Here is an 18,816-nt window from a genome sequence, read left to right on the forward strand (position 1 = left end):
AGACAGACTAAAAATGGAGGCTGATGGAACAAGGCCCAAATACAGACGTGGAACCATTGGCAAAGCAGATTGTCGACTGAAAGTGATGATCTTTTGGGCAAATGGAGACAGGCAGATAGACAGGGAGAACGAGATTTATGGAACCAGAGTTAATGGAAGACCATAAAAATAAACCTGCAAGGGTTTCAGTTTAAAGGGAAACATATACCAGTTGTAAAAACTGTCAGCAAGTGAGGCAGAGATAGAGTATGTTTACTTTATAAAATAAAAAAGTTTGATCAGTTCTGGGAAAAGGGATTTCTGACTGTGTCAAACAATAGACGAGAGAGAGATCGAGATCAAAGGGAAGGAATGCATTTAAGAAAACACTGAAGACTGTGAAAACCTGCCAGGAACACAACTGGTGGCACAGCAAAGAAATTAACTCAGCGCAATGTTCCAGAATAAAAAGTGCAATAGTTGCGAAGAAACAAATTTGTGGGACAGTTGGCTGATCTAGAATCATAGAAATCATAGAAACCCTACAGTGCAGAAGGAGGCCATTCGGCCCATCGAGTCTGCACCGACCACAATCCCACCCAGGCCCTACCCCCACATATTTACCCGCTAATCCCTCTAACCTACGCATCCCAGGACTCTAAGGGGCAATTTTTAACCTGGCCAATCAACCTAACCCGCACATTTTTGGACTCAGCTACATTCTCAAGGGGAAGAGGCAATAAAGCAGATCTATCATTGTTCATGAGACGATTCAGCAAAGGGAAAGAGCAAAAACAAGGATACATAAATTAATTCAACACAACTGTTGAGTTTTCCTTTGAGAAAACTGAATAAACAATGGAAGGATGAACAACAAGAATTTGAACCCATGGCAGACCCACATTTCAGGCAGTCTGGTCAACATTAGCACTTCTGTACAAGATGGCATGACTCTGCTTGTCAGCACACCCTGCCTGAAAACACTGGCTTGACACATTCTGAAATTTGTGCACTTCTGACTATCTCAACCACTCCGAGCAAAGTGAACAGATTAAATTCTCCAATTTAATTTTGTGCTTAAAAAGGAAGATGCACTTTTGATTCTCCATCACCTCTTGGAAGTGAACATATCAATAGCAGCTTTACCATCTCCTACTTGGAAGATTTGCATCTCAACATCAGTTCAGCACACTTCCAATACATTTCAGTCACATAAAAGCAAGTCCAATCTGAGAGCAAACTCCTTCTGGCAGTGTTCACCCACAAATAATTTCCAATAGAAATGTACTGCTTTGGTTATTCAGAAGAAGTACTATAGTTTTAATATTGAAAAACAAGCTCAGATTGCATGCAGCATTAACACAAAGTGCCCCTCACGTGTCAAGTTGTTTTTGCTTCAATTCAACCAATTCAGTTTTGAACTGAGTTACAGACTTTATATTGTATTCAGGTTGATCTAAATTATCAACATGAAAAATATTTAATACATGTGCACAGGCTTCCAATTTGAAATCAGACTATTATCTGAAAGCTTGGGTTCCACTGTGCATCAGCTCACTCAATAATAACCTCTCACCTCAGATCTGGCCGCAAGTCCGCGCAGACTGATGAGACAAGTGGCAACTAATAAGTTGATAATCATTTTAGGTGGCAGAAAAGTGTAAAGTCCTGGGCTCAAAGCCCAGATCAGTCTGCTCCCCAAAGGTCCGTATTACATCAGAGTAATAGTGCTTTTCACATTTTCTATGTCGTACGAACACATGAGCAGGAATAGGCCATTCAGCCCATTAAGCCTGCTCTACCATTCAATATGATCATTGCTAATCACCCCCTGAAATACCCTTCATGTCATTTGTATTTAGAAAGCTATCAATCTCTGCTTTAAACACACACAATGACTGAGCTTCCACAGCCCTCTGGTGCACAGAATTCCAAAGATTCACAACCCTCTGAGTAAAAAAAACCTTCTCATCTCAGCCCTAAGAGGCTTCCTCCTTATTTTAAACCATGCCCACTGGTTCTCAACTCCCCAACCACCTACCCTTTCTATCCCTTTGAGCAGTTTGCAGGTTTCAATGTGATCACATTTCAGCCTTCAAAATTTTGGAGAATACAAGCCTAATTTCACCAATCTCTCTTCGTAAGACTGTTCCGCCATCCCAGGAACAAGTTTGGTGACCCTCCGTTGCACTCCTTCAATCGCAATAACATCCTCCCTAAGCGAACCAAAACTGAAGTCAAGTCTTAGGTGCAGTCTAACCATGTTTCGATACAATTGAAGCAAGGCTTTGCTCCTGTACTCAAATTGTCTTGCGATAAAGGCTAACATACTGTGAGCCTTCCTAATTGCTTGCTGCACCTGCATGTTAGTTTTGACAAAAACATCCATGTCCCTTTGTACATCCACACTTTCTATCTAAGCTTTGAATAATTGTGTTCAGCTCAAGAGGATGCCTATCAGCCCATTATGCCTCTTCCAGCTATTTCAAAGAACTTTGCAGGAAATTCCATTTTCCTTGCTCTTTCCCCACATGGAAACCATTCAGCCCCTCTGGCTCATTACAAAGGAACAGGAAGTCTTGGATCAAGAAGGAACTGCATATCCAAATTAACAGATAACAGAAACAAGCTCTGTTGATGTGAACAGAAAAATTAAAAATAAATCGAGGGAAATAACTTGATTGAACATATGCAAAAACAAAATAAAATGACAAATTTCTAGAATCTGATGTCTTTCCCCTCTAGGCTTCAAAACAAGTTGACTTCTAGAGTTCTCTGCCTTAAGGCAGATCTGATCCAGTGCCACAATTGCCATCACAGATTAGGCAGGTCTCAAATCTACCCCAGCTGGAAAGGAGACTGAACATCATGCTGTTGGCAGCAAACTGATCTGCAACAGCCGAGCAGCTAACTGAGCCAACCAGCCCACCAAAGGATCTAAGTTGCTGGGGCAACACACACTTTTACATGCATGTTGAAGTCTGAAGTTATGGACAGTGATGGTAGAGGCTCCAATTCTCTTTCCATCACATGGTTGACCAGGAATCTCTGCCACTCTTACTGCCTACCATTGCACTTAAAAATTCATACTTAACCTGTTTGGCTGTGTTATGGACACATCTTCCTTGGCCATCAAGCCCTGGAATGGGATTCGAACCCGATGCTTCAGACTCAAAGGCTGGAAGACTACCCAATGAGCCATAAAACCTCATGTTTAAATAAGTAGGTAGAGATACGGTTGATGTATTTCCCAAAATTTGGTTCCAAATTGCAGGATTAGAGAACTGCAAATATCAGATTAACAGCGTTTAGAAAATGAGTTGATGAAGTAGAGTCAGCATGAATTTGTGAACAGCAAGTCATGTCCATCAAAACCAGTTTAAGTTTTTGAGGTGGTAACTAACATAGCAGGTATGGGTCTATCCATAGATATTATTTATATGGACTTTCTGAAGGCATTCAACAAACATGAGCGTGTGTGGAATTGGAAGCACCCTTTTGGATAGGAAACTGATGTTTGGACCAAGATTTGAATTCGTTGAATACTAAAAAGTATACTGTCATCCACCTGGTTTTAAGATTAAACAAGTTCATAGGGTAGCCAACTTGCCTGGGAGTTGACAACGGAACTCGGGAACCTAAAAATCCCAACAGACCTCAAGCTTTCATCCATGCAGAGATCAGCAGCAGGTTTCACATTGCTGTGCTAAGTTCTTTGGGCCCTGCAGGACCATGCAAGAAAATAAAACGGTGTGAAAACCTGTGTCATGTGACTGGAGCACCATTGCAAACAAGTGTTCCTGGCAGGACATAGGTAGAGGTCACAAAGGAGAGGGAACAGAAAGAAGACCTAAAAGAAGTGTTCCAGAGAGAAGACGGAACAGGATTATGTCCCAGTTCAGTTAAAAAGACGGAAGCAGAGAAACAGGCTCCAAAGACAAAAAGGGCTGCAGGAAATAGACTTGCAAGTGAAGGCAGCCGAAGATTGGTGATTCTGTGGACCATTGGGGTAAATGTACCCATCTTTGGAGCAGTCGTTTCTGCTCTGCGCAGTCCAAGAGCTTGTGATTTGGTACTCGAAGTGCATATGCAGGAATCCAGGAAAACTGAAGGAGACCCTGCGAGGTGGGCTGTTATTAATGGCATCCTGAGTTGGGGCTACTTTTGGAAAGACTTCAGAAGAGATCTTTGAAGGTGAAGACTGGAGTCCTTCCTGAGCGAGGCAGGTTGACTCAGTGTTAATGACATCTGGGTGCGTTGTTGGCAAATCCATGAACTCTGTCTTGGTTACATTTGTCATTTCCTGTGCAATGTGGTGCGTTCAACCACAGTTTGCCCGTTACTTTACATGTACCTCGGATTAATCCTGAATGTTAGAATACAAGATAGATATTGCAAATTGTTTTAACTTGGACCTTGTAAAGTTTATTTTTGTTCGTTCAAAACCTGTCGAATCTTGTGGCTTTATTTACTGAGCAGGTGTCTTAAATCTGAAACTGTGTCTACTTTAAAAACGTTTTTGGTACCTAACTAGATCGTACCAAAACCTTGGGTCTGTTCTCGGACAACAGGAGGTAAACTACTGCCTCTGGTGGAAGGACACAAACAAGGAGACACAATCTTGAGCTAGGCAAATTATACCGATGTTATAAAGCTAAGGGGAAAAGGAAGGCAGTATTTGTTCCCAATGCAGTGTATGCACAGTTCAAGTGTTTAATCTGGTCTAACGATGACCACAAAACCAGTCAATTGTCGTAAAAACCCATCTGGTTCATGAATGTCCTTTAAGGAAGGAAATCTGCCATCCTTACTTGGTCTGGCCGACATGGTGACTCCACATCCACAGTAATAAGGTTGACTCTTAAATGCCTTCCGAAATGGCTCAGCAAGCCATTCAGTTCGATGGCAATTAGGGATGAGCAATAAATGCTAGACCAGCCAGCAACTCCCATATGCCATGAAAGAAAAAAAAATTGTGAGCAACAGAATAGACAGAGTATCTGTTTACTGCATACAAATCGAGAAATGATGTTCATGCACCACACCGCCCTGCATTGTCTTGTTTACTATAGCAATGCTCATTGTATTTCTAAAAGTCGCTGTCTGCTCAGCCCAAATTGACTGCCTGATGTCAAAGTCTGACTCAGGCCCTCCCTCCCTCGGAGAGGTGCATGCCATCCCATCTGCGACCCCATTCCCTGGAAATCCACTTCCTTCACACTGCATCTTAGCTTGAATTAAGTGACTGTTAAATGCCTTCTGCAAATCTAAGTGCATCAGATACACAGGTTCCCCTTTATCCATGCTCCACATTATAGAACTCTATATTGCAGTACTGCCTCAGTGTCATGGGCCCAGGTTCAATTCAGGCCTTGGGTATGTGGAGATTGCACCTTTTCCCCATGTCTGCATGGGTTTCCTCAGGGTGCTCCAGTTTCCTCCCACAGTGCAAAGATATACAGGTTAGGTGGATTGGCCATGTTAAATCGCCCCTCAGTGTCTAAAGAGGTGTAGGTTAAGGGGGATTGTGCAGTTAATGCACAGGGTTACGAGGATGGAGGTGAGGGCCAGGGTGGGATTCTCTTTCGGAGAGTCGGTGCAGACTTGATGAGTCGAATGGCCTCTTTTTGCACAACAGGGATTCGACGGTTCTAAATTAGTCAAACATCATTTGCTTTTCACAAAAAACTTTGTTGACTCTGTCAGATTGCATTGAAATTTTCTAAGTGCTCTGCTATAGATTCCAGCAATTTTCCTACGACAGATGTTAAGCTACCTGGTCTGCAGTTTCCTGCTTTCTATCTCTTTCCTTTCCCAAATAGAGTATTTTTCAATCTGATGGGACTTTTACAGAATCTAGGGAATTTTGGAAGAATATCTGCAGCCAGTTCTTTTAGTACCTTAGGACGAAGGCCATCAGCACCTGCAGACTTGGCAGCTTTTAGTTCGAACAATTTAAGTACCATTTCCCTGGTGATTGTACATGTTTTAATTCCTCCTTCCTTTCATCTCCTGATTTATAATTATTTCTGAGATGTTGTTTGTATCCACTGCAGGGAAGACAAACAAAATATCTGTTCAATTATTCTACCTTTTCCTTATTTTCAATTATTAATCCCAAGTTGACCAAAACTCATTTTACTTGCTCTTTTCTTTTTGAAACACTTGTAAAAAATTCTTACTGTTTCTACATTTTGATCAAATTACCCTTATACTTGAATTTCTCTCTCCTCAGTAATCTTTCAATCATTTTTTGCCTTTTTTAATATTGCATCCAACATTCTGACCTGCCACTAATCTTTGTGGAATGGTTTGCTTTTTCTTGGCATTCTGCTTCCTGAGTTAGACACAGCTGATGTATCCTTCCCAGAGTCTTACATTCCAGTGAGAATTAATCTTTGCTGAGAGTTATTTAACATCACTTTAAGAGGAGGCGTTGGCATAGTGGTATTGTCACTAAACTAGTAATCCAGAGACCCAGAGCAAGATCTGCGGACCCGATATGGCAGATGGTGGAATTTGAATTCAATAAAAAATATCTAGAATTAAGAATCTACTGATGACCATGAAATCATTGTCGATAGTCGCAAAACCTCAATTGGTTCACTAATGTCCTTTAGGGAAAGAAATCTGCCATTCTTACCTGGTCTGGTCTACGTGCGATTCCAGGCGCACAGCAACATGGGTGATTCTTAAATGCCTTCAGGGATGGGCAATAAATGCTGGCCCAGCCAGCGACACTCACATCCCATGAACAAATAAATAAAATAGTGTCAATCTGAAGTTTAAAAATTGGCTCGTGAACAGAAAACATCAAGTTTTTTTCTGATTGGAGGATGGTGTTTCAAGATTTGGTGCTAGGACTTGGTTACTTACAAACGACTTGGATCTTGCAATGCAGAAGAGTGGCAAACAATAAGGATGACAACAGAACTTAGATGAGCTAGCAGAATGGGAAACAAGTGACAGATGGAATTCAATAAAGAGATATATTTTGGCAGAACAAAGAACAAAGAAAGAACAAAGAACAGTACAGCACAGGAAACAGGCCCTTCGGCCCTCCAAGCCTGTGCCGCTCCTTGGTCCAACTAGACCAATCGAAGGGATAAGGAAAAGCAATATAGATTTAATAGCACAATTCAAAAGCATGTACAGGAACGTATGGACCTGTCCATGCAGGTGCATCGATCTTTAAAGGAAAATACAAGTCAAAACACAACGGCATGCCGCGCATCAACATTCCATGCACGAGGGATGACGACGAATGCCAGAAATTCCCAGAAGCTCTTGGCAGTCCCTACCACCCGATTGTACACGAGGTAACAAAGATGAAGCATGGAAGTCTCTTCAGTCAATCTATGAAGCTGTAGTAACTGCATTTGGCAAAGGAAGAAACAGGAACAAAGATTGGTTCAAGACCACCTGGCAGAAAGGACTCCTGTCACTGAAATAAAGAGCACAACTCACCTGCCTTACAGCTGGTCTCCAAACCCTGAAGCATTTGACAATCTCATGCTTGCCAAGGCAGTTGTGCAGAAGACAGAAAGATCCTGTGCCAACAGGTTTTTGATCAATCCATGCAAAGAAATAAAACTGCTGGTCACAATGGTAACTTTCACATGATGTCTGATGATATAAAAAGAGCACTTGGCCGCACCATTACCAAAGCTGTTCCTCTGAAATCTGCAGATGGGCAAGTACTCACTGATAAGATCAAGCAAATGGCCTGCTGGATAGAGCACTACTCAGAGCTATATTCATTCACACAAGAGGGAAATCTCTGTCTGTGCTTAACCTTCTGCAGCTTCCTATAAAGTTTTTTTTTTAAAGTTTATGTATTAGTGTAGGCTTACATTAACACAGCAATGAAGTTACTGTGAAAATTGCCTCGTCACCTCCGGCACCTGTTCGGGTACACTGAGGGAGAATTTAGCATGGCCAATGCACCTAACAACATGTTTTTCGGACTGTGGGAGGAAACGGAGCACCCAGACGAAACCTACACAGACACAGGGAGAACGTGCAAACTCCACACAGTGACCCAAGCTGGGAACCGAACTCGAACTTCTTTATTCTATCCCTTTGAGCAATAAATGCCAAAATGCTATTTACCTTCCTTATCACCTGCTGATTCACGCACAAGCAGAGACCCAGATCCCTCTGCAACATTGAGATAATAATTTGCCTTTGCATTTTTCCCAACAAAATGAATAACCTCACATTTATCCTCATTAAAAGCCATCTGCTAAATTTTGTCCCATTCATTTAACCTAGCCATGTCCATCTGTAAATTTCTTATTTCATTATCGCAACTTACAAAGATAGCAGGAAAGAGATTAAAGAGGCACTTAGGCGGGCTAAAAGAGGCCATGAAAAGTCCTTGGCAGGCAGGATTAAGGAGAATCCCAAGGCTTTTTATGTGTATATAAGGAGGAAGAGGATAGCTAAGGAAAGGGTGGGTCCACTTAAGGACAGTGGATGGAATGTGTGCGTGTGGAGCCAGATGAGGTGGGTGAGGTCCTTAATGAGTACTTTGCAACGGTATTCACAAAAGAGAAGGATGTCATGGATGGTGAGTGTAGAAAGGAAGATGTTCATTAACACGGTATGGTACGGTGGCACAGTGGTGGGCAGCACGGTAGCACAGTGGTTAACACTGTTGCTTCACAGCTCCAGGGACCTGGGTTCGATTCCCGGCTCGGGTCACTGTCTGTGTGGAGTTTGCACATTCTCCCTGTGTCTGTGTGGGTTTCCTCCGGGTGCTCCGGTTTCCTCCCACAGTCCAAAGGTGTGCGGGCTAGGTTGATTGGCCATTCTAAATTGCCCTTAGAGTCCCGGGATGCATAGGTTAGAGGGATTAGTGGGTAAATATGTGGGGATATGGGGATAGGGCCTGGGTAGGATTGTGGTTGGTGCAGACTCGATGGGCCGAATGGCCCCTTTCTGCACTGGAGGATTCATGATTTCTATGTTGACATTCTAGGCCATGTTGAGATAAAAAGGGAGGTGATAATGGAGGTTTTGAAAAACATTAAGGTGAACAGGTCCCCAGGGCCAGATAGGGTCTATCCCAGAATACTGAGGGAAGAAATTGCTGGGGCCTTTCCAAAATCTTTGTACCTTTAGCCACAGGCGAGGTACCAGAGAATTGGAGAGTAGCGCATTGGGGAGTGTTGCTCTGTTTAAGGAGGGCAGGAGAGACAATACAGGAAATTACAGGCCTGTGAGCATTATATTAGTGGGGAAATTATTGGAGAAGATTGTTTGGGACAGGGCGTACTCACATCTCGAAGAGGATAGACTTATGAGCAATAGGCAGCATGGTTTTGTGAAGGGGAGGTTGTGTATCACAAACTTGACTGAGTTCTTTGAGCAAGTGGCAAGAAAAATTGACCAGGGCAGGGCAGTGGATGTTGTAAACATGGACTTTAGTAAAGCCTTCAATAAGGTTCCTCATGGCAGGCTGATACAGAAGGTGGAGTCATATGGGATCCAAGGTGAGCTGGTAAGATGGATACAAAACTGGCTTGGGCTTAGAAAGCAGAGAGCAGCAGTAGAAAGGTACTTTTCTAACTGGAGGTCTGTGACAAGCGGCGTTGCTGGGGCCTGTTGTTTTATATGTAAAAAAAAGATTGAGCAAAATGTAGGTGGTCTGATTAGTAAATTTGCAGATGATACAAAAATTGGCGGGGGTAGCGGATAGTGAGAAGAATTGACAGAGGATACAGCAGGATATAAATCGGCTGGAGACCTAGGCCGAAAGATGGCAGATGGAATTTAACCTGGATAAATGTGAGGTGATGCGATTTGTAAAGTCTCTGCAGAAGGAAAGTATACAATAAATCGTAGAGCCCTTAGAAATATTAGCATACAGAGGGATCTAGGCATGCAGATCCACAGTTCTCTGAAGGTGGCAACTCAGGTGGACAAGGTGGTCAAGAATGCGTATGGCATGCTGGCCTTCATCGGTCAGGGCATTGAGTATAGGAATTGGAAAATCATGTTTCAGCTGAGAGACTTCGGTTAGACTGTTTTTGGAGTGTTGCATACAATTCTGGTCACGACACTACCAGAAGGATGTTGATGCATTGGGAAGGGTGCAGAAGCGATTTACTGGTTTATTGCCTGGTTTGAAGGATATGGACTGTGAAGAAAGGTTGAACAAACTTGGATTGTTTTCATTGGAGCGGCAGATGATGAGGGGGCACCTGACAGAGGTTTACAAGATTTATGACAGGCTTGGGTCGAATGGATAGTCAAGAGTCTTTTTCCCAGGGTCGAAGTGTCAATTACTCGGGGGAAATAGGTTGAGAGTGAGAGGGGGAAAGTTTAAAAGAGATGTATGGGGCAGGTTTTTCACAGTGATGAATGCCTGGAATGCGCTGCTGGAGGAGGTGGTGGTGGAAGGAGATTCTATAACAACGTTCAAGAGGCATCTGGATAGATACATGAGAAGGCAGGGAATAATGGGATATGGACCACGTACAGGCAAGAAAATATTAGATTAGCGAGGCATGTGTCAAAGGGCCTGTTGCTGTGCTGCACTGTTCTTTGTACTATCCCACCCTACTTTAGTGCCATCTGCAAGTTTGGCCATGATACTTACCATCCCTGCATTCAAGTCATGAACATAGATTGCAAATAGTTACAGCCCGAGGACTGAACCCTGTAGCACCTCACTACTTACATCTTGCCAACCAGAAAAAGATCCATTTATCCTGACACTGTTCTCTGTTGCTAAGCCAATCCTCTATCCAAGCTAATAAATTACCCCTAATCCCGTGTGAACTAACCTTGTGTATTAACCTTTTGTGCTGCACCTTATCTAGAAGTGCAGATATGCTACATCTACAGGAACACCATTATCCACCTTGCTTGTTACATCTTTGAATAAATCCAGCAAATTAGTCAAACATGATTTAGCCTTCATAAAACCATGTTAACTCTAATGTATTGCATTTTCATAGAATCACAACAACGCAGGAGGCAGCGATTCAGCCCATCGAGCCTGCACCAGCAACAATCCCACCCAAGCCCTATCCCAGTAGGCCCATGTATTTACTCTGCTAATCCCCTGGGCAATTAGCATGGCCAATCAACCTAACCCACACATCCTTTGGAGTGTCAGAGGAAATCCACGCAGACACAGGAAAAATGTGCAAACTCCACACAGACCATTACTCGAGGCCGGAAATGAATTCTGGTCCCTGGAGCTGTGAGGCCGTTTACCTCCATGCCATCCTTTGGCTTTCGAAATGTCATGTTATTACTTCTCTTATAATGAATTTTAACAATTTTCCCAACAACAGATGTGAAACTAATTGGCTGATCATTTCCTACATTTTGCCTCCTTCCCTTTTTGAATAAAGAGGTTATATTAGCATTTTTCCAATCCACTGGAATTATTCCCACATCCAGGGAATTTTGGAATATTGTAACCAATGGATCCACTATCTCCAATGCCACTACGCTTAAGGCCCAAGGATGTAGGCCAGCAGGCCCTGGGGACTTGCCCACCTTGAATCGCATTAGTTTCCTCAGTACTTTTTCCCTAGTTATGATGATAGTTGCAAGTTCTTTCTATAACATTTGCATTTTCTGTTGCTATTGGGATAATATTCGTGTCCTCTCTGTGAAAACTGCGGCAAAATATTGAATTAGTGTCTCAGCTATTTCAGTGTTCCCCACGATTAACTCCCCAACCTTATCTTCTAAGAGACCAACATTCGCTTTAGTTACCCCCCTTCCTCTTTAGATACTTATGCAAGCTTTTCTGTCCATGTTTATATTTTACCATTGCTCATCAATGCTTCCCAATCTTCCAGTGTGCCAAAGAGGGGATATGAGAAAGCTCTAGGTGGTAAAAGTAGAGAAAATCCCAAGATGTTCTATAAGTATATCAATGGATAACCAGGGAAAGATAGGGCCCATTAGGGACCAAGAGGGAAATCTGTGGATGGAGTCACAGGGCATAGTGTTGAACGAATACTTCATATTCGTCATCACCAAAGAGAACGAGAATCAAGGTATGGAACTCAGGGAGAGGTTCTTGAGCAAATTGACAGAGGGAAAGTATTAGAGGCGCTGGCAAGCTGAATAGTGGACAAATCTCCAGTCTGGATAAATTGTGTCCCAGGCTGCTGTGGGAGGCAGGCAAGGAGATTGCAGGGGCTCTAACCCAAATTTTTAATTCTTCTTTGGTCACAGGGGAGGTGTCAGAGGACTGGAGAACAGTTAATGTGGTTCCGCTATTTGAGGACTGTAGAGATAAGCCCGGGAACTACAGACCAGTGGGTAGGGAAACTATTCAAAAAAATTCTGAAGGAGAGAATCTATCGCCACTTGGAGAGGCAGAGTTTGATCAGAAATAGTCAGCATGGCTTCGTCAGAGGGAGGTCATATCTAAAAACTTTGATTGAATGTTTTGAGGAGGTGACCAGATGTGTAGACGAGGGTAGTGCAGTCGATGTAGTTTATATGGACTTCAGCAAAGCCTTTGACAAGGTCCCACACTTGTAAAGGTAAAAGCACTTGGGATCTGGGTAATTTGATAAGGTGGATTCAAAATTAGCTTTGTTGTAGGAGACAGCTGCTTTAGGACTGGAACACAGTAAGAAGTCTCACAACACCAGGCTAAAGTCCAACAGGTTTATTTGGTAGCAAAAGCCACTAGCTTTTGGAGCGCTGCTCCTTCATCAGGTGAGTGGGAGTTCTGTTCACAAACAGGGCATATAAAGACACAAACTCAATTTACAAAATAATGGTTGGAATGAGAGTCTTTACAGGTAATCAAGTCTTAAAGGTACAGACAATGTGAGTGGAGAGAGGGTTAAGCACAAGTTAAAGAGATGTGTATTGTCTCCAGCCAGGACAGTTAGTGAGATTTTGCAAGCCCAGGCAAGTCGTGGGGGTTACAGATATTGTGAAATGAACCCAAGATCCCGGTTGAGGCCGTCCTCATGTGTGCGGAACTTGGCTATCAGTCTCTGCTCAGCGACTCTGCGTTGTCGTGTGTCGTGAAGGCCGCCTTGGAGAACGCTTACCCGAAGATCACAGGCCGAATGCCCGTGACCGCTTGGAGTAGCAGTAGCGATTGGAAGCCAGTGTCCAGTGGCATACCACAAGGATCTGTGCTGGGTTACCTATTATTCTTCATTTGTATAAATGACATAGATGACTATGTGGGGGGGTAGAATTACTAAGTTTGCGGGTGACACAAAGATTGGACGGATGGTTAACAGTGAGGTGGAGTTTCTTGGGCTGCAAGTAGATATGGACAGAATGGTCAAATGGACAGATGGAACTTAACCCTGAAAAGTGAGAGTTGATACACTTTGGAAGTAGTAATTTGACAAGGAAGTATCCAATGAACGATATGACACTAGGAAGTTCTGTGGAACAAAGGGCCTTTGGCTTGTTTGCCCATAGATCTCTGAAAGCGGAAGAGCATGTTAGTGGGGTGGTGAGAAAAGCATATGGGACACTTACCTTTATCAATCGAGGCATAGATTACAGAAGCAGGGAGGTGATTTTGAAGTTGTATAGAACTTTGAGGTCACAGCTGTGTGCAGTTCGGGGCACCATATTATGTGGTATCACTGGAGTGGGGTGCAGAGCAGATTCATGAGGACACTGCCTGGGGTGAATCAATGAACAAAGAAACTTGCAGCACAGGAACAGGCCTTTCGGCCCTCTCAGCCTGCACCGACCATGCTGTCCGACTGAACTAAAACCCCCCAACCCTTCTATCACTCTATTCCCATCCTATTCATATATTTGTCCCCACACCCCTTAGAAGTCACTATCATATCTGGTTCCACTACCTCCCCTGGCAGTGAGTTCCAGGCACCCACTACTCTGTGTAAAAAACTTGCCTCTTACATCTCCTTTAAATCTTGCCCCTCGCACCTTAAACCTGTGCCCCCTTGTAAATGACTCTTCCACCCTCGGAAAAAGCTTCCAACTATCCACTCTGTCCATGCCCCTCAATCTCCTAGACATCGATCATGTTGCCCCTCAACCTCCGTCGTTCCAGTGAGAACAAACCAAGTTTCTCCAACCTCTCCTCATAGCTAATGCCCTCCATACCAGGCAACATCCTGCTAAATCTTTTTTGTACCCTCTCCAAATCCTCCACATCCTTCTGCTAGTGTGGCGACCAGAATTGAACACTATATTTCAAGTGCAGCCTAACTAAGGTTCTATAAAGCGGCAACATGATTTGCCAATTTTTAAATTCAATGCCCCGGCCGATGAAGGCAAGCATGCCCTATGCCTTCTTGACTATCTTCTCCACCTGCGTTGCCACTTTCAGTGACCTGCGTATCTGTACATCCAGAACCCTCTGCCTATCAGTACTCTGAAGGGTTCTGCCATTTACTGTATATTTCCCATCTGTATTAGACCTTCCAAAATGCATTACCTCACATTTGTCCAAATTAAACTCCATCTGCCATGTCTACACCCAAGTCTCCAACCGATCTATATCCTACTGTATCCTCTGATGGTCCTCTTCGCTATCCACAATTCCACCAACCTTTGTGTTACACTGCTCCAAATTACCAAGTTTCAATCCCGCTCTGGTTGCCTCACTCAGACTCACTCCCAAACAGGTGCGCAAAGCTTAGTGCGCTCTTGTCTCTCTCTTGTATCGAGCTCAGCTGGACTGAGATGACTCGCACACCAGTTAGGCTTCAAACAAAAGAATGCAATTTACACCTTTTGTTTCTAATCAGGCTATTTAAATTAAGACTCATTTAAGTTATGAAGGGAGGTTGGATAGGCTTGGGTTGGATAGGCTTGGGTTGTTTTCATTGTCCAACGCCGGCATCTCCACATCTTGTTTTCATTGGAGCAGAGAAGAATGAGGGGCGTCCTGTTCAAGATGCACAAAATTATGAGGGGCATGAACAGGATGGATAGAAAGTAGCTGTTCTCTTAGTTGAAGGGTCAGTCATGAAGGGAAAAAAGTTCAATGCGAGGGGCAGGAGGGTTAGGGAGGATGTGAGGAAGAACCTTTTTTATCCAGGTGTTGACGGTCTGGAATGCACTGCCTGGGAAGGTGGTAGAGATGAGTTGCCTCATCCTTTAAAAAATACCTGGATGAGCACTTGGCATGTCACAACATTTAAGGCTATGGGCCAAGTGCTGGTAAATGTAATTAGGTACGTAGTTCAGGTTTCACATGTCGGTGCAGACTCAATGGGCCAAAGGGCCTCTTCTGGACTGTGTGATTCTGTTATTCAGTAAATTGAGATCCCAAGGTTCTGCAGAAGCATGGAAGCAGGAGTCGTCATTCAGCCCAGAGAGCCCTTCAACGTGATTCGATCGTGCTGACCTGTACGTTAATTCCATTTACCCACCTTGGATCTGCAACCCTTAATATACCTGCTTTACTCAGGTCCTTAGCCCCTCTCACCCATCGCCCCGTGCTCACTGATTTATTTTGACTCCCAGTCAAGCATCATCTGGATTTTAAAATTCTCATCCCTGTTTTCAAATCCCTCCAAGGCTTTGCCCCTCTGTCTACAATCTCCTCCAACCCCACAATCCACTGGGATATTTATACTGCTCTCATTCTGGCTTCTTGACCATCCTCAATTGTAATCACTCCCTCACTGGTGGCCGAGCTTTTAACAGTTTGGGTTCAAAGCTCTGCAAGGGGGCGATGGTGGCACAGTGATATTGTCACGAAACTGATAATCTAGAGACCCAGTGCAATACTCTGGGGACCCATGTTCAAATGTCACAGCAGATGGTGGATCTTAAACTCAATAAAAACTACCTGGAATTAAAAGTCTACTGATGACCATGTAACCATTGCCCTTTGTTATAAAAACCCAACTAGTTCACTAATGTCCTTTCGGGAAAGAAATCTGCCTTCCTACCTGGTCTTTCCTACATGTGACTCCAGACCCACAGTAATGTGGTTGACAATTACATGCCTTCAGAAATGGCCTAGCAAGTCATTCAATTGTTACAAAAAGAAACAAAAGAAATGAAACAACCCAGATGGACCACCCAGCATCGACAACAGCAAACTCAGTCCGGTCAACATTGCAAAACCCTCTTTATTAACATGTGGAGGTTTGCGCCAAAATTGGGAGATCTGTCTCTCAGCCTGACGAGTGATACTCACGGAATCATACATTATAATGTCCCTGATGCCACCACTGTTCCTGGGTATGTCCTGTCGCACTGACAGGGCAGTCCCCGCAGAGGTTGCAGTGGCACAATAGTATAGTCAGGAGGGAGTTGCCCTGGAAGTCTTCAACGTCGAATCTGGACTCCATGAAGTCTCATTCCACCAGGTCAAATATGGGAAAAGAAACCTCCTGCTCATTACCACGTACTGTCCCCCCTCAGCTGATGAACTCTTCCATGTTGAACATCACTGCATCTGCCTGCATTTGTCACTCACTCAACTTGTCCAAACAACACTGAAGCATCTCTGCATCCTCCTCACAGCTCACCCTCCCACCAGCTTTGTGTCATCTGCAAAATTTGGAACATCGCATTTAGTTCCCTTATCTAAATCATTAATTTACACAGTGAAAGCTAGGGTCCTAGCACTGATCCCTGCGGTACCCCACTAATCACTGCCTGCCATGTGGAACAAGACCCATTTATTTCTACTTTGTTTCCTGTCGACCAACTAGTTTTCTATCCATCTCAATACACTACCCCCAATCCCATGCACTTCAATTTTTCATATTAATCTTTTATGTGGGACATTGTCATTGCCTTCTGAAAGTCCAAATAAACCACAACCACTGGCTCCCTCTCATCAACTCTACTGGTTACATCCTCAAAGAATTCCAGTGGATTTGTCAAGCATCATTTCCTTTTCATAAATCCACATTGACTCCGTCCAATTCTGCCACAGTTTTTCAAGTGCTCGGCTTTGAAATCTTTGATAGTGGATGTCAGGCTGACTGGTCTATAATTCCGTTTTCTCTCTATCTCCCTTTTTAAATAGGGTGGTTACATTAGCCAACTTTCAATCCATAGGAACTGTTCCAGAGTCTAAAGAATCTTGGATGACCATCAATGCATCCACCACGGCCATTAACCCAAGTACTATGGAATGCAGATTATCAGGCACTAGGAACTTATCGGCCTTCAATCCCATCAATTTCACCAACACCATTACTAATACCAATTTCCTCCCTCTCACTAAACCTGGTGTTCCCCAACATTTCTGGTACATTATTTGTATCCTCCTTTGTGAAGATAGAACCAAAGTATGCATTTAGTTGGTCAGCCTTTTCCCATGATAATTCCCCTGTTTCTGACTGTAAGGCACCTACATTTGTCCTCACTAATCTTCTCTTCACATACCCACAGAAGATTTTACACTCAGGTTTATGTTCCCCACAAGCTTACTCTCAGACTCTACTGTCCCCTTCTTAATCAGCCCCACTGTCCTTCTTTTTGAATTCTAAACTGCTCCCAATCCTCGGATTTGGCCAATTTGTATACCTCTTCCATGGATCTGATACTACCTTGAATTTACTTTGTAAGCCATGGTTTGGCCACCTTTCCCGCTTTGTTTTTGTGCCAGACAGGAATGAACAATTGTTGCAGTTAAAGGCACGAGATTTCCACAGCACTCTGTTTCACAAGTGCCTCCTGACATCAGCCCAGAACATGGACACTTTAATTTCAAGATTGATCTGGACTCTGCCACTGGTGATATATTGCTAAATGTCTCAATTAAGCACCACTTAATCTTTGACATTTACGCGAATAGAAGCTGCAGGGCGAGTCAATGGTCAGGCAGGGGAAGAGGCTAGCCCATCGCATTGAGCGTGTGCTGATGCCTGCGATTGTGTTTTACCCAGGCTAGGGTAAAGGATAGCTCATGAGGTTAAACCAAGGTTTTACCTGATGCAATTTTTCAAAACCACCTCAGCCTTTTGGCTAAGATGAAGTGTTAGATCAAGTCCAGGAGGGGGTGAAATGCCTCATCCTGTCAGCTTGGATCTTGTTTGATCGAGCCCAAGATGGGCTCATGTGGGGACCATGATCAAACTTAATTTCTAATCAAAAAAGCTAATTCAAATAAAGTGCCAAAAGGTACCAAAAAAATAGAAGGCAAATCTATGCGACCCATTGTCACAATGCAACTATTTTAGCCTGTGTCATTCTGGTGAACATGCACCCTTCAGTATAAAACCTTTAAAGTAGCAAACACCACAAGCTGTTTCACAGGAGCATTGTAAAGGAAGCGCTCACTGTATCATCCTACATAATTTTGCTTCACATTAATGTTGTTCTTCAATTAGAACCCTTCAGTTGCATTGTTACTGCTGCTTCGCATTAACATTGCCAAAGGCCTGGATGCTCCAACGTTGAGCCTGTGAGAGCTGGATCGCAATTCGGCTCAGGCAGGGAACAGACCATCTTGGTTGGGAGTTACGAGCCGAAGACAGACACTCCAATTTCCAGGAACCAATTAATGAGGTGAAGTACGGACTTCTGATAAAACGTATGACATGGAACACCAATGGATTTAGAGCCAGGTGATCAAAAGATTAACCAAAGAGGTAGATTTTAAATATTGTCTTGAAGGAGGAAAGCAAGGTGAAGATGGTGTTTCCAGGACATTCCAGAGACTGGGACCTGAGCAACAGAAGACTAAGCTACTGATGATGGAGCATTTGAAATTGGGATGCACAAGAGGCCAAAATTAGAGGAGCACAGATACTGCAGAGGGTTGTGAGGCTGGAGGAGTTTGCAGAAACAGGGAAAGGTGAGGCCATGGTGGGATTTGAAAACAAGGATGAGAATTGTAAGATAAAGATGTGAAAGGCCAGTCAGGCATGTGCTGGAATA

The 18,816-nt window shown here is 43.5% G+C and overlaps 1 protein-coding gene across 3 annotated transcripts in view; it reads right to left on the reverse strand.

The window, feature by feature from the left end:
* The window catches only part of cdc27 (cell division cycle 27), a 136,407-nt gene that overhangs the window by 100,500 nt on the left and 17,091 nt on the right, over positions 1–18,816 (reverse strand). The window lies entirely within an intron of this gene.

The sequence above is a fragment of the Mustelus asterias genome, chromosome 11, assembly GCF_964213995.1.
Source record: "Mustelus asterias chromosome 11, sMusAst1.hap1.1, whole genome shotgun sequence".
NCBI classification, from domain to species: domain Eukaryota; kingdom Metazoa; phylum Chordata; class Chondrichthyes; order Carcharhiniformes; family Triakidae; genus Mustelus; species Mustelus asterias.